Source organism: Podarcis pityusensis, assembly GCF_964106645.2.
Source record: "Podarcis pityusensis genome assembly, chromosome: 2".
Classification (NCBI taxonomy): Eukaryota; Metazoa; Chordata; class Lepidosauria; order Squamata; family Lacertidae; genus Podarcis; species Podarcis pityusensis.
The window spans coordinates 126,131,526-126,150,510 of NC_138029.1; the positions used below are offsets into that span (position 1 = coordinate 126,131,526).

The 18,985-nt window shown below is 42.4% G+C and overlaps 1 protein-coding gene across 2 annotated transcripts in view; it reads right to left on the minus strand.

The window, feature by feature from the left end:
- The window catches only part of LOC308469735 (uncharacterized protein), a gene marked incomplete at its 3' end in the record, with an annotated part of 109,947 nt that extends 98,003 nt beyond the window's left edge, over positions 1 to 11,944 (minus strand). For both annotated transcript variants that reach the window (XR_013982140.1, XM_080992620.1), the window contains exons 1-2: positions 11,700 to 11,944; positions 9,681 to 9,764 (exon numbers count right to left, since the gene is read on the minus strand). The remainder of the gene's footprint in view (positions 1 to 9,680; positions 9,765 to 11,699) is intronic.
- Positions 11,945 to 18,985: the final 7,041 nt, after the last annotated feature.

An 18,985-nucleotide genomic window follows, 5' to 3' on the forward strand; every position in this document is an offset into this window, starting at 1 on the left:
AGACATCACCTTCCTTACTTGAATACATGAGTACAAATTTACATGCAGACACCAGAACTTCGCATGTACTCTATGCATCAAACGGCTGATGTATATTAAGATCTGCACTCCAACTGAAGCTCCTTCCACACTGACTGAAGCTCTTTCCATATTCCATATATTTAAATGATTTCTCACTATCAGTAAAGCTCTTTGCACACACAATCCTCACATTTAAATGCTTTCCCCCCTGCTGTGAATGTTCTCTGGTGTCTTTAAAATGTCCGCTTTGACCGAGGCTCTTTCCACACTCCTTACAATTCAATGGTTATTCTCTGGTGTGAGTTCGCTGATGTCTCTTAAGGTTTCCACTTTGACTGAAGCTTTTTCCACATTCCATACATTTAAATGGTTTCTCCTTTGTGTGAGTCTGTAGATGGCTTCTAAGGGTTCCACCATTACGGAAGCTCTTTCCACACTCCATACATTTAAATGGTTTCTCCCCTGTGTGAGTTCTTTGGTGGCTTTTATAATTTCCACTTTGACTGAAGCTCTTTCCACAGTCTATACAGTTATATGGGTTCTCCCCTGTGTGAGTTCTTTGGTGCAGTCTAAGGTTTTTGGTTGAAGTGAAGCTCTTTCCACACTCCATACATTTATATGGTTTCTCTCCGGTGTGAGTTCTCTGATGTATTGTAAGGGCGTCCCTACGACCAAAGCTCTTTCTACATTCCATACATTTAAATGGTTTCTCCCTTGTGTGTGTTCTTTGGTGCCCTTTATAATTTCCACTTTGACTGAAGCTCTTTCCACACTCTTTACAGTTATATGGGTTCTCCCCTGTGTGAGTTCTTTGGTGCAGTCTAAGGTTTTTGGTTGAAGTGAAGCGCTTTCCACACTCCATACATTTAAATGGTTTCTCCCCTGTGTGAGTTTTCTGATGTGTTCTGAGGTATCCACTTTGACTGAAGCTCTTCCCACATTCCATACATTTAAATGGTTTCTCCCCTGTGTGAGTTTGCTGATGTGTTCTGAGGTATCCACTTTGACTGAAGCTCTTCCCACATTCCATACATTTAAATGGTTTCTCCCCTGTGTGAGTTTGCTGATGTGTACTAAGGTTTCCACTTTGACTGAAGTTCTTTCCACATTCCATACATTTGAATGGTTTCATCCCTGTGTGAGTTCGCTGATGTATTGTAAGGGCGTCCCTACGACCAAAGCTCTTTCTACATTCCATACATTTAAATGGTTTCTTTCCCGTGTGAATTCGCTGATGTGTTCTAAGGTTCCCACTTTGACTGAAGCTCTTTCCACACTCAACACATTTAAATGGTTTCTCTCCCTTGGGCATTTGTTGATGTTTCCTATGAGTTTTGCTCCAGCTCTGCATAGCTTTAGATGGTTTATCTTCTGTTGAGTTCATTATTGTAAACTCAGTGTGCACACAGACAGAAGAACATTATGCACATTTTAACTTTGTCTTCATTATTCTCAATGAAATTGAAGGTGTCTCCTCAAATTTGGATCGCCTTCTCCTTTGGGGGAAAGAAAACCATTTTAGGGTTTCACGGAAGAGGGAAAAAGAAATTAACACAAAGTGAACCTAATTAACACCACCACCTTTTTTTATTTAAAAGCATCTCCTAGATTCTCTCCTCTCTTCTCTATGTCTCCCTGAGGAAGTATGGCCAGGGAATGGACCACCTGATCTCATGCCCGTCTTGTGATATAGAACTATCCTTGTGGAAATTATCTGTCCAGGACTCTCTCACTTTCCTTTCTCCTTTGGGGTGGGTGGTTAAGCAAATATGTGTGACACTGAAAAAGCTGAATTCTAATGGGAAGACTTTCAGAGGAAAATATCCTTTGGAATAATATACTAATTGCATGTAAGCTGTCAATTAGATTACAAAAGTGGATTATGCATTTCCTAAATGTGCCCAAAAGACTGATACTGATAAACTAGAGGAATAAAGATATGTTTCACCTTAATTAATATAATATATCATTATTCAAACCCCATCCATAAGGCTGGGTTTTCCAACAGAATATTAAAGACACGCTAAAACATCAAACATCGACTTCCAGTTGGTCCACAGAGCTGAGAAGAGATGGGACTCAGCCCTTAGGGGAGAGTTCAGCTCTTTGCGAAACAAAGGGGGAGTCTGCCCCCCCCAATCCCTCAAAAGGATTATTTTGAGGCCACCAGCACCATAAGGACGTCTCTCCGGTGCTGAAAACGCTCCCCTTGGAGAGCGGAAAGTGCAGCGAGATCAAGACGCCAGCGCATGACGCCATTAACTACTCGGAGGATTGAAGCCTTGAGTCTATCCAGCACAGTGGCTGATTTTCGAACAAAAAGAAACCTGAATCTGGCAAAATGTTGGGAAATTCTAACTGAGAAAGATTCAGAAGACAGAAGGGATAAAAAAGGAGGCCAGCCCCGACTGTGATTGATTTACACTGCATGAATTACCTGCAAAACAGAGTAAGATTCTAATCTCCTACAGCAAATAAAAATAATAAATATACTTTTTTAGTTCTGAAGGTTTGGTTTACTGAAAGGGAGGTGGAAATCCCTAGAAAATAAACTTATTTGAAACCCTTTGGGAGTTGAAGGAGCCCGCTGGAGAAGGAGCTTCCGGCTTTTACTTTCAATTTTAATTTAAACTGCGCAATTTGTAAAAAATATGTTTATGGAGCTATTTTTGCGAGTTAAAATACCAGACCAGCAGAGACAAATATAAAAAGACTGCTAAAGTCTGGTACTGTAAGAAATTTGAGGAGATATTTACAGGAAGAGACTTGGGAACACCCTCCCCCTTTTGGTTAATGAGCATGATGGATTTATTTTCTCTCTCTCTTTTAACTTCACCTTTTTCATTGTTAAGACATTATAATTGTAGTGAATACCTTCCTCTTTTCCTTTCTCCTGGAATATAATGCAGTGGAAGTTGGATTAAGCCACCAAGAGGCGGAAGAATTTGTTTTGTTTTGTTTTGTTGGTACTTGGTTTTGATTTCTTATTTTTCTTGGGACGGGGACAGGTGGAAAGTGCGAAAAATCTGTGGAAGTGTTGGAAGACGTTTTCTCCTGCTTTCTCTTTGTTTTTGTACAAATAATTATTGGATTATTGCAGCATTTACCCTTTGTCCCCCTCTCAGCTATATACATTTGATATAGAACTGGTTGGAGGCAAAAGGGCCACCTAGTGGTGAAAGAGGAAATAACAGTTTAAGAATGACATCATCACAGAAAAAAGGAGGGGAGGGGCAAAATCAGGAGAGACCCGGAGAGGGTCAAAGCAAGAAATGGAAGGGAAAGGAGATGTTGCAAAAATGTTTGCAGAACTGAAGAAAGATATTAAAGATATTAAACAAAGTGAGAAAAATATGGAAAGTAGATGGGAGCAGATGGACAAAAAATTAGATTTAACTGTGAATGAGATGAAAGCCCAGATAAAAGATGTGAACACAAAATTTAGAGGAAAGATTGAAACCTATGCAACGAAAAGTAAGGAATTTAAAAAAGGAGGATGAGAAAAATAAAAGTGCAGTGTCAGAGCAGATTAAGGAACAGGAGGAATTGTGGGATGCAATTGTGGTGAAGAAATTGAAGCAAAGAGAGATAAATTTGAGAATCAGATTTCTCCCAGAAACAGCAGGACAGAATATTTTAGAAGAATTAATTATTGAAATTGCACAATGGCTAGGAATTGTAAAAGATGAATTTGCCAATACAGTATTGAATGCATTTAGGATAAAAGTTAAATCAAAAAAAGGAAAAAAGTTTCCAGGAGATTGTTTGATGATAATTAAAGATAAGTAGATGAGAAATTTAATTTTGTTAAAAAAATAAGAGCAAAGAAGCTCTATATTGATAGAGCAATGATAAGCATATTTAAGGAAATTCCACTTTGTCAGCTGAAATGACGTGATGGATATAAACCTCTGACACAAGTGCTGAGAAAAACCAATATTGATTTTAAATGGGAGTATCTGGAAGGAGTCTCATTCTACTACAAGGAAAAGTTAAACTGAAAAAGATGAAGTAAAAAAATTCCTCCAGAGGTACAGGGAACTGGATAAAGAGGAAGAAGGGGCAGCAGCAGCAGCAGGAACAGATACCATAGACCAAGAAGTAGAAGTAGAAGTAGAAGGGGCTTCCGGGTTGGCGCGTCTGTCTAATGGCGGATTCCCTCCGAGCTCCGGAGGGAATCGGCTCAGCAGGGGATCGGGTCTTACCGTGCCGGCGACACGGGGACCCTCACAAACCACGTACACGGGGTACGTGGACATGGTGACTCGGCGGGCATCGTAAGCGCCCCCCCGACCCGTGAGAGAGCCTTTTTAAAGGCTAAGGATCGGGTGCCTGGGAGCGGCGTGGTGCTGTGAGTCTTCTGCTACCCCTGCCGAGCGAAGCCGCATGCCATTCTTCAGTCAGCGCTAACTTCTTCCTGCTAAATTTGGACTCAAAACTAAGAGCAACAACCCGTGAGTAATTTGAAAATTGGATTATAAATTTTTCGGATTGGATTTGGTACGAACGGAGGAGATGAAAAAAAAGGGAAGTCCGCCTCCTCCATATTGTTAACAGTGCAAGCAAGGATTTGACAACTAAAGTTGCGGGAAAACTTGTGAGATTGGATAAAAAATACAGACCTCACGGATTTAAAAGACCTAAGCTAAGGTGCTGGAGGACAAGAGATTATTTTGTTTGAAATTAAGTATCACCCTACTCAAGCCCGGGAGCAATCCGAGCTAAGAGCCTGCTGAGACATAGATACTTTTGACAGCTGTCAAATTAGCTGTCAAAGTTGAAAGAACTGAAAATTGAAACTTTAACCGATTAAATTGCTACAAATTATTACAAATAAGGAAAGATCGACACAAACAAGTCTGACTTTTGGATCGGAGAGGGAAAGATCATTAAAACCAGAATCCCTCTAGAGGGGACTCTTGGACATTGCAAGAATGGAACTAAAACAAGGAATACAGGAAATACGTGCTGGTTTGAAAGAGCTGATCTCTCTTGTGGGAAATTTGATACAGAGGAATGAGAAAGGCCTTGTTTTGTCTATGAGCCCACCAGACCCGAAGCTATCTGAAAATACACTAACTGATTTGGAAAGGGACTCATTGTTTGAAACACAGGCAGCTGGACAAGGGAAAGAACCCAAGATTGAGGAGGAAAAGACACCTGCCAAGCAAAAGGAGCTGAAGGAAGGGAAGGCTGAGACACCACATAAAGGAGAGGAGAGACCAAGATCTGCTAAGAAGAAATCTAAACTCACTAAGGTGAAAACAGGACTATTTGGGACATATAGATTTATGAAACAATGTTGGAATATGGGACACAAGCAAACAGGTTTAACTGAAAGAATCATCGCCAACATTGAGAAAATAAGTCTTCGATCCTGGGAGTTAAGCATGAGAGACTTTCGAAGGAATCGGCTGAAAGGAACTGTGAGAGACTTGCGCGCCTCGGACGTGAGATCACCAGGCTAGAAAGATGGACTAAATGTACTTTGATTAAGGATTGAAGCCGGGGGAGAAGGGTGGGACTTAACAGTCCGAAGGGGGTTGAAGTTTTTTTTTTTTCTGTTTTCTACCTTTTAATTTTTATAGAATAAAGAATATTTTATAAGAATGGGGAATCCGTGGGGGGGAAAGGGTGGCAATTTTAGGAAAGGTATCTTCTTTTCTTTTTTAGAAACATGCTTATATCTTTTCTCTGTTCTTTTACTCTTATACAGAGGATTAAGGGGTATACGTTAATAAAATGCTAGCACAACAAATGAATTAAAGTTAAATTTTATAATTAAAATGAATTTAATCAAACTAGGGTTAAGTAATTTTAATAAAATAAGGTACAGGATGTTTAGGGGAAAAAGTTGCTAGAATAAATAAACTGGAGTTGGGAAACAATAGGAGGAGACGTGGGGAAGTCCTGAAAAGAAGTTACTGAAAATAAGTGTAAAGAGGTGAACCTCTTTTTCTTTTTCCTTTTTTTCTTTTTTTTTGGATGTATGTTTCTATGTTCCTGAGCTTTGATTCTTAATGTAATCTTTTTTGGAAAATTAATAAAGATTATATAAAAAAAAAAAAAAAAGAAGTAGAAGTAGAAGATAATAAATTAGAAGAAGAAGAAGAGGAGGAGGAAGGATAAGTTTAAAAGACTCTAGTTCACAAATAGTAGCAAAAACAAAACAGCATGAACACTTATGACATGGAGTGTTAATGGATTGAATAACAAAACTAAAAGAAATAAAGTTGGAAAGATTCTATTAAAAAGAACTTAGATATTATTTGTTTTTGAGAGACTCATGTTGCAAGAAAACAGAAGAATTTTGGTAAAAAAGAAATTAGGAAGTGAATTTATTTCATCAGACAGGAGTAAAAAGAGGGGTGGTGTTGTATATAAAAAATAAATATGAAGCAAGACAAATCTTTGTGGATCAAAAAATAATTATGGGGGACCTGAATGGGGTAATTTCATTGGAAATTGATAGAATGAGAAATGGGAATAGAATAGAAAGAAGGTAAACTACCCAAAACTTTCTTCTCTATGGTAGAAAGCTGCAATTTGATTGATGTGTGGAGAACACCCGTTGGAGAAACAATATACAGTTGTACCTCAGGTTAAGAACTTAATTCGTTCTTGAGGTCCGTTCTTAACCTGACACTGTTCTTAACCTGAGATACCACAACCCTGAGATACCACTTTAGTTAGACACAAGATTTACCCACTCTGGAAGAATGGCAGATGAAGCTGATGGACTATATGGAACTGGCAGAAATGACTGGCAGAATCCGAGACCAGGGAGAAGAGTCAGTGGAAGAAGATTGGAAGAAATTTAAATACTATCTACAGAAATATTGTAAAATTAATGAATGTTAGAATGATGTTGGATAGAAATTAGGTGGTTTCCAGCTGTAATGTTTTAAGGGAAAATGAAAAATGGGTTGTTAATAGGGAAAAATCTAATGTTACTATTTTAAGACCAAAGATTAGGATAAACAAAGAGGGTAAGGATTTTTTTTTCTTTTTCATTTTGTATTGTAATATCTTAAAAAAATCTTAATAAATATCTTATTAAAAAAAAAAAAAGAAATACCACTTTAGCTAATGGGGCCTCCCGCTGCTGCTGCGAGATTTCTGTTCTTATCCTGAAGAAAAGTTCTTAACCCGAGGTACTATTTCTGCTGTTTACCAGCTCCATCTGGTATGCAGGCTGAGACCCTATCTTCCCCTCGGACTGCTTCGCCAGAGTGGTGCATGCTCTGGTTATCTCTTGCTTAGAGTACTGCAATGCGCTCTATGTGGGGCTACCTTTGAAAGTGACTCAGAAACTACAACTAATCCAGAATGCGGCAGCTAGACTGGTGACTGGGAGTGGCCGCCAAGACCACATAACATTGGTCTTGAAAGACCTACATTAGCTCCCAGTACGTTTCCGAGCACAATTCAAAGTAACCTTTAAAGCCTTAAACAGCCTCAGTCCAGTATATCTGAAGGAGCATCTCCACCCCCATTGTTCTACCCGGACACTGAGGTCCAGCACCAAGGGCCTTCTGGCGGTTGCCTCACTGCGAGAAGCCAAGTTACAGGGAACCAGGCAGAGGCCCTTCTCGGTAGTGGCACCCATCCTGACAAACGCCCTCCCACCAGATGTCAAAGAGAAAAACAACTACCAGACTTTTAGAAACATCTGAAGGCAGCCGTTTGGGGAAGCTTTTAATGTTTGATGCATTACCGTATTTTAATATTTTGTGGGAAGCCGCCCAGAGTGCCTGAGGAAGCCCAGCCAGATGGGTGGGGTAAATAAGTAATAAATAAATAAATAAATATATAACGATGATGATGATGATGATGATAAAAATTTCAGCTAGACCCTACTGGAACCATTGGAGGAAGTAATGAACAATATTTTGAAAAAGGGAGAAACACCAGAGACTTGGAAAGAAGCATATATTACACTGATACCCAAACCAGACTCAGACTTATGACAGGTTAAAAACTACAGGCCGATTTCTTTGTTGAACAGTGATTATAAACTATTTGCAAATATTAAGGTTTTCTTCCTGGCCGCCAGATGAAGGACAATATAAGGAATATTGTGAATATTATTGAATACTTGACGGCCAGGAATGAAAAGCAGGCAGCCATAATATTTGTGGATGCTGAGAAGGCCTTAAATTCTAGGGAATTTAAGATTAAAAACTTAGAAAGGATGGAAATGGGTCAATTGTTTATGAGAAGTTTAAAAGCAATATTTCAAGTCAAAAGGCAAAAATTATTGAAAATAATGTATTAACAGAAAATATTGAAATTACAAAAGGGACAAGACAAGGGTGTCCACTATCACCATTGTTATTCATATCGGTTCTGGAAGTTCTCCTGAATAATATAAGGTTAGCAGAAGGAATTAAAGTAATACCAGTCAGAAGGAAAGAATATAAAGTAAAAGCCTTTATGGATGACTTGGTAATAACAATTGAACCAATAACAAGTCCGAAGGAAGTACTAGAAAAAACTGAACAGTTTAGACAAGTAGCAGGCTTTAAAGTAAATAAAAATAAAAAGTTTGTTAAAAATATGGACAAAAAGATAGTGGATCAGTTGCAATAATAAAAAGAAACAGGGGTGGTACAGAAAGTGAAATACCTAAGAATATTGTTAACCCCCCAAAATATAAATTTCTATCAAGAAAACCACAACCAGGTATGGAATAAGATTAAGAGAGATTTGGAAGTGTGGGGAAGGATGAAATTGTCACTTTGGGGAAGGATATCGGTTATAAAAATGAATGTGCTACCAAAAATGTTATTTTTCTTTCAGTCAATTGATGGAGTACACAGAATTAGCTAGGATGACCGGGAGAATCCGAGAACAGCGGGACCAAAAATTCCTGAAGGACTGGAGTAAATTTGCGAATTATTTGAGGGGCAATGGTGTTCAATTGAATACACTTGTAGGATAACAAGAAGTCTTGTGAAAAATGGAGATAAGGAATATTGTTAATAAGAGTTAAAAGATAGGATGTTAAGATTTTGATTATATAAACAGTAGTAAAGAGACAAATTGTCAACAGAAGAGAGGATGAAATCATTAGAAGGGAATGATGGAAGTCACTGGCTAAAAGAAGCCAAGATGTGTAAGAGATGATAAGATGGATGTTTTGTTTGGAAAGTTTATGTTAAAAATCTTTAATAATAATAATAATAATAATAATAATAATAATATCAAACATCAAAAACTTCCCTAAATAGGGCTGCCTTCAGATGAATTGACAATCTGAGAAGACTCACAATGGTTGAATGGATTGCTTATAGACGTAGACTTTCTTTGGATAAACAAGGGCTCTGGTGCCTGTTTATGGACTCTGTGCTTATTTGCAACCATTCAGATGTAATTGGCCAGTACTAAGCCATTCCACTTGAAGTCTGGAATGTCATGTGGATTTATAGCTCTTCTTCGTGCTTTGCTTTCCTACGCTCTGAATGCTGCTGTTTGTGTGAACTCTGTGGAGAGGCCAGTTTGGAGAAATGATACTGGACTCAAGCAGTCAGTGAATTATGAGCAGAATACCACAATTCCTTAATATCCTACAGATCTGGAAGGGCTCTTTCTATGTTCCTACACTCTGAAAGGAAACACACAAAGATACAGTCTCACAGAAAAGTGGAGGTACAGACCTCTCAATTTCTCCAGGACATGTCTCCGCGATTTTCTTTTTCAATGCAGCTGATGTCAGACTGGTGTATCAGACTCTGTCCTAACTGGAATAAACAAAACAGAAGTGTTATTGATGTCCCATGTGATTGTTAATATCAAAAATATTCATCTTTAGAAGCAGAGCTAACAAAGTATCTACTGGCCCATTAAAGGCTAATAAAGATAAGATGGGCTTTGGTTTTTGGGGGCACCAGTCCGATGATGTAGACAAGAAAGCTCAAAATTCCAGGATTCCTATAAACTATAATCCCACCAATTTACCTTGTATCAGTTTGTAGGATTGACAAGTTGACAAACAATAAAAAAATTCCTTCCAGTGCCTCCTTAGAAACCAACTCGGTTTGTTATTGGTATGAGCTTTTGTGTGCTACTGGAAGCATTTTTTAAATTTTGTTTCAACTATGGCAGCCCAACACGGCTACCTACCTGTATCTAGAATTTGACAGACCTTACTTGTAAAACAAGTGGTACCTTGGTTTGCAAACAGTCTGGTTTGCATATGTTTTGGATTACAAACACTTTAAACCCGAAAGTGCGTGTCCCGGTTTGCAATTTTTTGGGGGATTACAACCATTTTATTTTATTTTTGGATTACGAATAAAAACTTTCGAGATGGACAAGACGACCCTCTTGCTAGCTCAATTTGTGCTTAAGCAGGTAACTGTATAGCAAGAACAACAGAACAGGAATAAAAAGGAAGAAAACTTCTTAGGATAAAGGAACTCAGTGGTCCCACAGTTACTCTGGAGAACTTCTTAAACGTCCCTGTAAGGTAGTCCAGGTAAAGAAGAGAAGAAAACCCAGGTAAGGGAGGAAGAGTAAGAGAAGGGAGAAGGAGGAGAAGGAGACACAGGAGGATTCTGGACATTTGGGTGGGGGTGTCACAACCCCCAGGACAACCCTTGTTTCTCTGAATCTGATGGTCTCCCCCTCCACAGAGAGTGAAAAGGCCGCAGGAAGAGAAGAGAGGAAAGAGGAGACAGGAGACAAAGGAGGAGAAAGGGAAGAAGAAAGGAAGATCCCTTCCGGAATGGCGTTCCTGACTTTTCTCTTCTGCCCTCCCTGGAGCTCTCATGCAGCTGACCTGGCCAGGGGGTTGCTCTGCCCACCAGGTCTGCCCTCTTGAAATCTGGACCTCTTGCCAGCACAGAGGTGGGCCAGGACCACCCACACGGCACCCCCCTCCTGCAATAAACTCGAAGCCTGAGCGAGGGGGGAAGTTTTCGGTAACTTAAGGGAGGGGGTTTCTCCCAGGATCTTCCTGCCTTTTCTCTCCAGTGGCTGGACTTGGGAGAAAGAAGCATCCTGGAAAGAACTGGGTGGGGAAATGGGACCCCCCCCCCCTTTTCAAGGATCCCTCCCTGTCCCTCTCTCCAAGGCAGATTTCTTGCTGGGAAGGAAAAAGCCAAGGCAGCCCCTCTGGAGATTCCCCCGCCAGCGCCCAAGATGGAGACATCTCTTGCAAAAGGCCCCGGGTCTCTCTCTCCCCCCCTCCCCCGCAGGGTTCCCCCCTCCCACGCCAAGGATGCTTCCATTGATCCCTCAGCCCCCCAACTTCCTATGCCCTCCTCCCTCCGTCCCCGAGACGCCCCTGCGCCCGGAAACCCCCCTTGGTTCCGCTCACCCCTCGCCCCCAAATGCGCGTGGCGAGGGTGCTTCCAAGGAGAAGGCGCCACGGAAACCCGGCAGGGGCTTCCTCTGTTGAAAGGACCCCTGCACCCCCGCCCTTGTGCATGTCCCATAGTGTTATTGTGTTTCGGGGGGGGGGGTGATCTTTTGTGGGGGAGGGGCTCCAAAGGAGATGGAGCCATGCAAGTTCTGCAGGTCTTGGGTCCCCACTTCGCAGCGGGATTGCATGGATCCAGACTCTCCTGATGGGCCCCAGTAAAGGCGCTTTTGGGGAAAGTGGGGAGATATGGAGGGGTCTTTGTCCTTTCCTCCCCCCTCCCCGCCCCCCTTCCCCATCCCTGCATCTTTACCCCTTTGTCCTCTCTTCTGCCCCTCCGCCTCCCTTGCTCGCTCTTCCGATGTCTTTTCCTGCAACAGAAAGAGCAGGGCGGGAGGAGTTGGTCCAGCGACGCCCCCCCCCCTTTCTAAAGCCCCTCCCGATGCTCCTTTTTCCCGCCTGCCAGGAAAAGTCCGGCCCATAGAGCTACGGGGCAGAGCAGCCCCTGCCGGTGCTCGGATGGGAACCTGCGCTGAGGATTTTCCCAGGGGTTGCATGGGAGGCCTCTCTATCTCTCTCCTCTCTATGATAGAAGGGCGGGCTGTTCTTCCCTGTTCAGTTCTTCCTATACTGGACGCTCTGGCATCCTGCACCTCAGCTCACAAGGCCCCTTTTCTGCGCTTACACCAAGCCTGCAGGGCGCTTCTTTGGCCACTGCTTCCCTGCCTCTGCTTTACAGAAAGAGCAGCAAACTCTGCACATGACCAGAGAATACTATATGAACTCCCACCACGCCTTTACAGTACCAGTTTTAGTTTGCCTAGCCCCACATTAGAGTTTCCAGCATTGCAGGGGGTTGGAGTAGATTACCCTTGGGGGTCCCTTGCAACTCTGCATTTGTATGATGAACCACCAGTCAATAATGCAGGGCTCTTTTGCCTCACGTGGATCACAATCCCGCAGCTCTGAAAGGAAGAGCCTCATGCTGTACCCACTGAGCTCTCCCACCTTCCGCCCCTAAGGGATCTGGGTCCTAGCCGAGCGTTGCCGCGTCCTGAATCTGGTGAGATCCCACGGCAGGATCCAGATCCTTTCCGGTACCTTGCCCACTTTCACTGTTGTTGTTGTTATTTAGTCGTTTAGTCGTGTCCGACTCTTCGTGATCCCATGGACCAGAGCACGCCAGGCACTTCTGTCTTCCACTGCCTCCCGCAGTTTGGACAAACTCATGCTGGTAGCTTCGAGAACACTGTCCAACCATCTTGTCCTCTGTCGTCCCTTTCTCCTTGTGCCCTGCATCTTTCCCAGCATCAGGGTCTTTTCCAGGGAGTCTTCTCTTCTCATGAGGTAGCCAAAGTATTGGAGCCTCAGCTTCACGATCTGTCCTTCCAGTGAGCACTCAGGGCTGATTTCCTTAAGAATGGATAGGTTTGTTCTTCTTGCAGTCCATGGGACTCTCAAGAGTCTCCTCCAGCACCATAATTCAAAAGCATCAATTCTTCGGCGACCAGCCTTCTTTGTGGCCCAGCTCTCACTTTCATACATCACTACTGGGAAACCACTTTCTCTACGGGCAGAAATTCCCAAGCAGCGAGGCAATGTAAGGTTTAAGGGGAGAGAGAGCCCGGCTGCCTAGAGCGGCCCGGAAAAGGCCCCTCTCTCCGTCTAGTCTCCTATCCTCTTTCCGCTTGTTTTGGGAGGCCTCTGGGGTGGCGAGTCCTTTGGGTGAACGGGAGGCTCTGGGGCGACTGGGGTTGCAGAGAAGGGTGTTGGGGGTCTGAGAGATGAATGGGAGGATCCCCTGGGTGGGTGGAAAGGAAACCATGGGACCCAAGGCCTTTGAGGTCCCTGCAACGGCCCCCCACAAACCCAGGGTGGGGGGAGAGCGGGCTCTTTGGGGGGCTCAGAAATGGGTGTCCCTTGAGAAGGGAGGAGGACTCCAAGTGGGGAAAGAGGGTGGGCACCTATATTTGGCAGATGCTTTCTTTGCGACCCCCGCATTGCGGAGGGGTTGGACTAGATGACCCTGGGGGTCCTTTCGAGCTCCACTGTTTTATGGTTCTGGTGGGTAGAGGACAGATTGAATTAGTATCACCAGAAAACATTTAAAAAAGCGGCTCCTTGTGTGACGTGAACTGTGGGTTCTCACATATGGAAATGTCCAAAATTCAGCATTCTATTGACGTTGGAGAGACTAAGTTGAGAAATAAGATCAAGGGTACATATTGATATAGGAAGGTATTAGATAAAATGTAAAGAAATATACAATAATACGAGTACATTAATTTGTAAAAAAGGAATATACAACGGGATAGACAGGATGTCCAAAGTGTTAGTATATATATGATTTTGGAATAGTTTTTTGTCCTTGTGATTCCCCCCCCCCCCCTTTAAGGATATAAACTTTGTATACATGCTAAAAATTACAGTATAATAAGCCTTGTGATGTAATATAATGTTTACCGATGTAACAAAAGAACTTTAATAAATAAATAAAATTGGACTCACCCGCTAACTGCACTCTATTAAACAGTGTGCACATCTCACTGTATACAAACTACAAAAATCTATACAATTTACCACAGTTTATCTTGTAGTGAGTGAATATCGTCCCAGGCAGAAGCTGAACAAACAACAAGGAGAGTTTTATTAATAAAAATAAGTTTTTGAAAGAAAGTGGGTCAGGAAATGTGTTCTCCTGACTTCCGAGTTAGCACCACCGGCAATGGCGGCTTCCTCTGATCTGGAGGAACCTGCTCCGTGAAAATCAGGGTCTGGACCGCCACGGCGAGGCGGAGACCCATCAAAAACCACAGGCAGGAGAAGCCTGTGGACCTGGGATTCGGCTGGCACCTTTAGCGCCTCCCCTACTCGCGGGGAAACCCAACTACAGAGATCCGGAGCAACGTGGGGTGAGCGGCACGGTGCTTCAAATCGATTGCTCTTTTCACGGAGTGAAGCCGCATTGCTATTGTCGGAGAGCGCTGACTTTTTTCCTGTGGACAATTGGACTCTAAACAAGTACCCGTGAGTAGAACGGAAAATTGGATTATTAAACTTCGTAATTTGGCACCAGAGCGAGAAGGTCTAAACAGGAAGTCCGCCTTCCGCTTTTGTAAACAGCTTGAAGCAAAGACATCGCAAACTAAAGTCTGGAAAGTCATCTGTAAAGGACTAAATTTCCATAGGTTAAAACTACAAACACCCCTTGGAAGCAGGAGAAGAGGGGGGGAAATCTTAAATTGTTCAAGCCTGCAGGAGAGGGAGTAAAGAAAGATAAATTTCTATCGTCTTGAACCTGGGAACGGGCTGTCAAAGATAGACGTTTGGGGAAAGTTCATTGACTGTGAATAATAACGCATGTTGATAGATAGTTAAATAAGAGAAACATATTGATTCCAATGTTTCCTTTTGCACTAAAAAGGAACAAAGATTTGAAAAACGAAAGCAATTTTGTTGCTGGATCTGCTTGTAAAAGGATGGATACAAATAGAAATTGTTTCCTCTAGAGGGAGCTTTTGAACTGTTGTTGGAGTGGACCTGGAGAACTCTACAGCTGTAGATATTAGAGAGCGTGAGAAACAGGCTCTGACCTTGGATAAGAATGTTGACACAGGAAACCTTAGTGTCTGCTTTGTGCAGGACAAGTGCTTTGTTGGAGCAGCTTCATGCGAAGATGGATTTGATGACTATTGCAATTGATAATTTCGGTCAAACAGTGACCACTGAGATAGAACCTGCTCAACAACTGACCCAGGAATCTGCCCTGACAGGGCAAGTTGCGGAGAAGACAAAGGAGGAGGTTGTTGTTGAACCTCAAGTAATACAAGTTGAGAGAGATGCAGCCCGGCAGGAGCATAAGCTGTCGTTTCTGAGGACTGAATTTGGAGTGAGGCAGACTTGGAGAGACGGAGTCCTGTCGGGACTGGAGATGGCAAGTTGGTCAGATCCTCCTATGCAGGGATGCTCTGACCTTTGGGATTTGGTTTTGGGCCAGGAGGAGATTGGAGTGGTCGAGGCACTCAACTTTGGAGGGGCATTGAAGTATGTTTTGGAATATTTTTTGGATTTTAGTGCTAACCATGGAGAACGGGCTGACCGGCCGAGAAGGGATAAAGACACTCTTAGGTTGTTCCCCCGAGATCTACTCCTCAGAGACAAAGGAAGGAAATTAAGAACAAGACCAGCAGAAGACAAAGAAAAGTGCAGGTACAATTATGAAGATCTGCAGAAGGGACATGGAAAAGAGTTAAGAGCCTCGGACATAAGATCACCAGGTTGATGGACTAGATGGAACAGATAGAAAGGACTGACAGAACACGAGGCCAGGAAGAAGAGACAGTGGATGAAGATTGGCAGAAAGTTTAAAAATTCATTTAGAGAAATATTGCAAAATTAACGACTGTTAGGAAAATCTTGGAATGAAACTATTAGGATTTAGTAGAAATGTTATAAGGAGTTATGTATAAATAAGTTTTTAAGTTTTAGGGTTTTTTATGGTAAGATAAGGCTAAAATAAATTAAGACAACTAAAGGACAGAATACAGTGAAAGATGGAAAGGATTTGCTGAGATAATTAATAATTAGAATACAAAAAAGGGAGGTGTGAGGAGGTCGGGGAAATAAGTGAGTGAAGGGTATGGGAATATTGGATTTGTTTTTAAATTTATTTTTTGTTCGTTTTTGATTTTGGTGTATGGTATGTTTGGTACTTTTTATTTATTTATTTATTATTGATTTGTATTGTTTAATCTCTTTTCTCTTTGCTTTTCTTTCTTTTCTCTTTTCTGTAACTTTAAATTCCCAATAAATATCATTAAAAAGAAAAAGAAAAAAGGAAATGTGTTCTCCTGGGTAGAACTCAACTTATTTACTTAAACTATAAGATGTTTCAGGCTTAAACACAGGATTACAGTCACAGCTTCTCTTCAACTCTCTTCACTTAAAAAAAGGTTATACTTCAGTTTCTGATACTTAGTTGGGACAAGGTGCTTCAGTTAAATACAGCACAGCTTCCTTTCCCGATCAATACCCTGGTTCCTGAGCGAGGGGCACTTTTCCCCAGCTCCCCCTCTAAGCAACCCCACTGCTGAGGTAATACCAAAATGGCGTAACAGACCAAGGGGATCCCCTCCCCCCTTGTGACTGGCTTGGGGGGGTCTTCTCTCCCTAGAAGAACTGCCCCCTCCTGACTGGAAGGAGACCCAGGGGGTATCTGAATCCCCCAAGGATCTGCTTCTCCTGCCTCAAGAGTCAGCCCTCCCAGGTCACCAGCTTGTAGATCTTCCCCAGACCCCCAACCGGGTCTCCCTCTCCAGGCTGGGAGGGTCTTTCCTCTCTCAGGGAGGGTGTTCAACTCAAACCAGAACCAGTTCTCCCTCAGGCAAATCCTATCCTCCTCCCCAACTCCCACCTCAAAACAATCCCTCTTCATGTTCTCTCATATCAAACCCTAACTCTCTCCCTCAGAAAGGACTCCTTTTATTTTCCCTCCAAAAGTGCTGTTGTCCAATCAGAGAGAGGTTCCATCCCTCTGGTGGAATTTCTGGGGGACTGAATGACCAGACTCTCGTCCGGCTCTGCTGTCCGTCACACTTCTGCCTGACAACAACCAATACAGGTCAGCTGTCGGAAACCTCTGTCCCTGATCACAACCACCAGACCTACTAAAGGTCAGTACTGTACTTTGCAAGGAAAACTACAGGAATCTAGGATCTCCATGTATCTACATCACCTTGGGTTTCACGATATGGCAGTTCTAAGAGAGGAGGAGGGGAAAGCAGGAGTTTGCCTGTGAGAGGAAGGGTTTGGGGCTCCTTGTGAAAGGAAATTCCAGGAACCAGGAACAACTTCAGACAAGGCCTTTCCCAGGATGTAAAGAGAGTGAGGGAAATCCCTTTTGAAATAGTTTATTCCAGGCTTTAAGATAGTGGGTAAGAATTTCCTTCCAAACCACCCCTCAATGGCCCATGGCCAGGTGAAGGAATAACACCTCAAAGAAAAACACAGCCAAGAGAGAGCAAAATTCAACATCCGGAAGGGACCCAGTTTATTGAGAGATAAGATATTGCAAAAGCTCTAGTGACTCAAAACAGAGGTTCATTTTAGTACAACTTTGAGAGGGATTTTTTGAGGAAGGTACAGGCATTAGCTCATAGAAGTTATACCTGTACTGGAAGGTCACAGGTCAGGGAGCTAAAACGGTTCTTCTGTCCATTATTTTGGGTATCCTGGTGTCTTGCTGTCTTAGGATTTACATTTCATTCATTTATTGTCCATCTCCCTGACAACCAGACCTTTAGAAAGTCCTTAGCTTACCATTCCAATGGCTCCCAACGCCTGGGAAGAAGACTCAAGGGAAGAAGAGTCGGTTACATAAATCTTCTATTTCTAAACGTTTTAAGCAATAGTTTGAAAGATAATTGGGTGGAAGTCGGGGTTGAGAAGTCCACGTAGCCTAGAAATTATTAGAGCACTGAGACATAGCTTCCACATATATTCTATGTATCTAACGGCTGATGTATGTTAAGATCTGCACTCCTACTGAAGCTCCTTCCACACTCCATGCATTTAAATGGTTTCTTCCCATGCAAGTTCACTACTGTTTTGCACTCTGACCGAAGCTCTTTAAACACTCCATATATTTAAATGATTTCTCGCTGATGTATGTCTGTTGATGTTTTCTATGTGCTTCACTATCAGTAAAGCTCTTTGCACACACAATCCTCACATTTAAATGCTTCCCCCCTGCTGTGAATGTTCTCTGGTGTCTTTAAAATGTCCGCTTTGACCGAGGCTCTTTCCACACTCCTTACAATTCAATGGTTATTCTCTGGTGTGAGTTCGCCGATGTCTCTTAAGGTTTCCACTTTGACTGAAGAGCTTTCCACATTCCATACATTTAAATGGTTTCTCCTTTGTGTGAGTCTGTAGATGGCTTCTAAGGGTTCCACCATTACGGAAGCTCTTTCCACACTCCATACATTTAAATGGTTTCTCCCCTGTGTGAGTTCTTTGGTGGCTTTTATAATTTCCACTTTGACTGAAGCTCTTTCCACAATCTATACAGTTATAAGGGTTCTCCCCTGTGTGAGTTCTTTGGTGCAGTCTAAGGTTTTTGGTTGAAGTGAAGCTCTTTCCACACACTATACATTTATATGGTTTCTCCCCTGTGTGAGTTCGCTGATGTATTCTAAAGGTTAGACTATGACGAAAACTCTTTCCACACTCCATACATTTAAATGGCTTCTCCCCTGTGTGAGTTCTTTGGTGCCTTTTATAATTTCCACTTTGACTGAAGCTCTTTCCACACTCTTTACAGTTATATGGGTTCTCCCCTGTGTGAGTTCTTTGGTGCAGTCTAAGGTATCCACTTCGATTGAAGCTCTTTCCACACTCCATACATTTAAATGATTTCTCCCCTGTGTGAGTTTTCAGATGTGTACTAAGGTTTCCAGTTTGACTGAAGCTCTTTCCACATTCCATACATTTAAATGGTTTCTCCCCTGTGTGAGTTTGCTGATGTATTCGAAGGGGCCCACTTTGATGGAAGCTCTTTCCACACTCCATACAGTGGAATGGTTTCTCCCCTGTGTGAGT